At 38.4% G+C, this 5,185-nt stretch overlaps 1 pseudogene; it reads left to right on the top strand.

The window, feature by feature from the left end:
• Positions 1 to 3,525: 3,525 nt before the first annotated feature.
• Positions 3,526 to 4,338, top strand: LOC120961288 (uncharacterized; annotated as a pseudogene).
• Positions 4,339 to 5,185: the final 847 nt, after the last annotated feature.

Below are 5,185 nucleotides of genomic sequence, written 5' to 3'. Positions count from 1 at the left end.
CAGCGTGAATCTAGAATGCGATACTTCAAAATGTATCATTTTTGTAACATTTTATGTCGACGACTATCACCGTTCGCAACACTCCTCGCAACACTCCTCGCAACCCTCGCATTGTTTGACGAGAATGTTTAACGGGTATGTTAGAAAACGAAGCAGAAAATAATTTAGTGCCGAACACGTTAAAAGTTTTTTTTGTGATAATTTTGCTTGTTGTATCTTTGTAATTAAAAAACTGTTATTTGTCGTAGTTCACTGTATTTATTTCTGCCTCGTGATAGCTTCCTTGCTCGTTGGCTTCCCTTTTAGTTCTCCCTGACAGTTCTTCTTCCAGAACACTCCTTTTATCCCAAGGTTTCCACACTGTAAGGTAAACATATACCTAGCCCATGAACTGTCACATTCTTGTCCCCGTTGTACACAACATAGCTGTTGCCAACAAATTAGTCTCCCCAGGCTGCAAATGTCACATAAAAAGGCGCCTTTCCGCAGTCTTTCGGGCGCCCGTCCGGCTACGAAAAGGCGCCTTTATAACGATGCTTTAGGCAGTATTTGACAGAGTTTGCACACCTCAATGTATATATGGCTTGGTTTTTGTGTGTGTTTCGTGATGATATGTCGCCCTCACACTGTCCAACAAAAAAAAAAAAATAAATAAAAATTAGCTGTCGTATGTTATTGCCTTTCTGAAGTCCCTATGTGCACTCCCCCCTCTGACCCACGTTTTTGCTCACTGTACTTCCTGTAGTTGCCCTGCATCACCATTTCGTTCGTTGCTGCTGCCGTGTGATATCGTGTACAACCGGGTGTGTGTGTGTAGAGTTGTTTCGATGAGCATCTTTTTCATGGAAGGCTTTGTTGGTCCGCATCAGTGTTGAACTTCTTCCTGTAGAAATAGTTAGCATTTGCATCGCAGAGTTTGTGGTAACAGCTACGGGATCCCCGAGAGAGGCCATCGTTTGTGTGGCAATAAGAATACACACAATACGCGAGCTGCACAATACGCAACATGGAGAAGTAAGTGGGTAAGAAGAATCGAGATGTACAAAACAATAACGCTTTTTTCTTGCATTTTTAACGCAAAACGACCTAAGCTAACTTTGAAAATGATAGATGGGAAGTGTGTTATGGTGGCATCGAAACCACAAAATAATGGTGAGAATTTATGTTTGGTCGCTAACGCATCCTGCAATAGTATTATGAAATGTCATATTAAAAATGCTTTTATACCAGATTCAACAACTAGTGCTGCCAAACCGATTTTGCACGAGCAGTTGCTGCAAGAGCTAAATGCTCCGCTACATTCAGTCACGACTTCGGGAAATTCCAAAACGGCATCTTCTTGTTCCATCCCGGGCATGCCAAACAAGCAAAAACAAGTACAATGTAAGTAAAAGCCAGTAGTTTTAGTAAATTCATAGTTTATCATACTAAACTAGCTCAAAACTCTAATATGGTTGTTTATTTTGTTTAACTTTCAGATAAAGTATCAAGATCGCAATCAATCGGGACTCAAACGATGTCTGTTGTTGATGACAACTCGTGTCTGAATATAATATTAAAAAAATTGACTGAAATTCAATACGAACAACAACAGACGAATAAAAAGCTAGTAGACATGGAAAAACAGATCAAGCTGATGCGTTCTGAGGTAGATATAGTAGCTGATCGAGTTGCTCCTAGCGTAGGGATTGTACGTGCAACTAGCTTTGAATTTGAGCCTGTTGGTACCAAAGACGAACTAGACGATCTGGAGCTTAAATTAGTAGACAACGATTTTAAAAATAAGATGGAAGCATTTGTGGATACCCGGCTACCTACAGATAGTGTGGATGCGCGACTTCATGCAAGCATGGATATTCTTTTCAAAAGAGAGTTTGTGGTCAATATTAGTTGGTCTGGTATAGTTGGCACACAAAAACCAAGCCATATATACATTGAGGTGTGCAAACTCTGTCAAATACTGCCTAAAGCATCGTTATAAAGGCGCCTTTTCGTAGCCGCACGGGCGCCCGAAAGACTGCGGAAAGGCGCCTTTTTATGTGACATTTGCAGCCTGGGGAGACTAATTTGTTGGCAACAGCTATGTTGTGTACAACGGGGACAAGAATGTGACAGTTCATGGGCTAGGTATATGTTTACCTTACAGTGTGGAAACCTTGGGATAAAAGGAGTGTTCTGGAAGAAGAACTGTCAGGGAGAACTAAAAGGGAAGCCAACGAGCAAGGAAGCTATCACGAGGCAGAAATAAATACAGTGAACTACGACAAATAACAGTTTTTTAATTACAAAGATACAACAAGCAAAATTATCACAAAAAAAACTTTTAACGTGTTCGGCACTAAATTATTTTCTGCTTCGTTTTCTAACATACCCGTTAAACATTCTCGTCAAACAATGCGAGGGTTGCGAGGAGTGTTGCGAGGAGTGTTGCGAACGGTGATAGTCGTCGACATAAAATGTTACAAAAATGATACATTTTGAAGTATCGCATTCTAGATTCACGCTGTCGTTCGACAATCACGGAAAAAAATCATTTGACACAATGATATTTTTTTGGTGTATTCATTTGATTGTAATTTTCCCGGGATACAAGTAACTTAGGTCGTGTTGAACGCAGTTGGCTTTGCGATTATCGTCCTCAAAAATTCAGAGGCGTTAGTGAACAGAACAAGCTTATTCTGAGTGAAACAAGGTAGTAAAAAAACACATTCCAATTCCAATATTGTTAAATAAAAATGTCATAAACATCAGGAGAAAAGCGAAAACTCCGTGAAATTCTAGCAGAAGGTTGTGTGGGTTTCGAAAATGGACACTTCGTTTGTACTATCGACGAAGAAAATGGTTGTAAATATATTATATTTAATTTTTTTATGTGGCAATTCTGTCAAATAATATTTACACAAGCTTTAGTAATAACAATTAGTATAAATTAAATATTTTTTAATTCTTAAACGGTCTCTGAATTGTCGTTTCGTTTCATTAAAATCAATATGGCCTATATCAAAAGGTATGATGAAGCTAACATGTTCCCATAACGTACCATGACGTGCGTCGAATGGGAAGGCTTAGGGTTGATTCTGCAAACTATTTGTCATGCTTTGAAGATGAACCTCAACCGTTCTAATATTGTTTGCCATCTTGGAGCTGCTGCTCGAAAAATTCGCCAGGAAATTACCACATTTTTGAAAGGAAAACTCTTATGTTTGAAAATTGACTTGAACTCGTCTTGGACGCCACATATTGGGGATCAACATCCAATATTATTGTGAATTACAAAAGGATATCGTCATTTATACAATTGTTAAAAAATCTCATTCTCAACTTAATCTTTTTTAATACACGCGTGCGAGTTGCAGCGGATTTCATGTTTCACCTATCTTGAAAGTTTTGATGAAGTATGAATAATACTTTGTTTAAAGTAAATAAGAAATGGCTGAGCTGAATAATAGACACACCGGAAGATTTTTGAAAACAAAGATCATATAAATACTCACTCCAAATCAAATTTCATTGGTACAAATTTTCACAGTCACCTGTGATAATGGTGCGAACATGATCGTTGCCTTTAAGCATCTTCAATCTGATGCTCAGGTCATGTTCAACCCACTTGAGGACGAAGAAAACTGTTCACTTCCGAATCATTATTTAGATTATACAGAAACCATACAAAAATAATTTTACCAATGTATCACTCTTGTAAGATGTGCCATTCGTACCATGCCACTTTCGGTAGTAGATGTGATCAAAATTTAAAAAAAAGACATTCGATGGGGAGATTCGTGAATGTACTGCAGTATCGAATAACTGCCGGAAAATTATTTACAAGACTATCTTCAACAATGAATCTCTCCCACCTCTCTACTCAACAACCAGGTGGGGAGGTATTTTCGAAATGTTGAACCATTTTTATAAAGGAGGATTTCGTTAACGAACTGAGTCAGCAACATTCGGAATAAGGTGAGAAAAATGATATAAACGAAAAAGTTTTTCAATAACTCAACATTTTATTTCTATTTTTTCAGATCAAAAGGCGCAGAAGCCTATCAAAACTCGCATTTTGATGTTTGGAATTTTTGGTTAATACGAAAATCCACTCATCCTAGACTGTATGAAATAGCGACATTACTTTTATCAATACCATCAAACCAGGTATCTGTGGAGCGTGCTTTTAACGCACTTGGTTTGATTTTATCTGATAAACGGATCAGAATGAACGATGATACGTTGGAAAACATTTTACTGTTCAAGCTGAACCAGCCCTTACTTGAAAAAAATTGTAGTGACCGTTACGGCTTTAGACCAGTTCTAACCGTTCGATTCGCGTTAGACCAGTTCTAGCGATCTTCGCCCAGCAGGTAACAAATTATAGCAGGTACGCCACCTGTCGCTGTGCACCCCAACCTTCCACTGAATCGAGTTATGCCATGGTTGCCAACTGCGTTGGCAACCGGAGATAGAATTAGGGATCAAAGGACATGCGGTCCTTAGCTCGATCTCTTTGCTCGCTGACAGTTATAGTGATAAGACGCAATAAATGCCGAGTGATAACGTGACACACACGAGAGTTATAAATCCTTCCTGTTATATATGAATGGAATAAGGAAAATGTTTAATTACTTTAAGGGGGTATAAATTGAGGTTCAACAACGTTACAACTTATATAATGAACAAATATAATTTTTTTATAAAAATAATGAAATAAATAAAACCGTTTTTTAATTGATCTGGCCTTTGTAATATAAGAATTTGTTATAAAGCCCTATTCTCGCGTATTAAAGTCCCGGAAGAAAGAGTATTTTTTTAACCCTATCCGTTCAATAAAGTGTTAAAAGAACTTTTACGTTTACTATTCATGGACTTTTTCGAGTTGAAAAAATTCTGTTGCTCGAGGCAACATTTGGCGCCCAACGTGGGGCCCGAACCCACGACCCTGAGATTAAGAGTCTCATGATCTACCGAACGATTACGTTGAATACCCGTCGCTGTGCGTCGTCTGCATATTGTTCGCTTGGTGCCGAAAAAAAGATACCGCTTGCTTTGTGGAAAGAAAAGAAAAACATCATGGAATCATCCACACCCGCGTTCGATCAGTTGGATAATCAGTACAAAAAAATCAGTGACCAGATGCACACCATCTGTACAACAGCGTTCTTACATATGCGCGATCTGTGGGACGAAAAAAAAA

This window comes from Anopheles coluzzii, chromosome 2, assembly GCF_943734685.1.
Source record: "Anopheles coluzzii chromosome 2, AcolN3, whole genome shotgun sequence".
Lineage (NCBI taxonomy): Eukaryota > Metazoa > Arthropoda > Insecta > Diptera > Culicidae > Anopheles > Anopheles coluzzii.
Note: the sequence above shows the minus strand (reverse complement) of the source record. Positions and strands in the feature narration are given on the sequence as shown.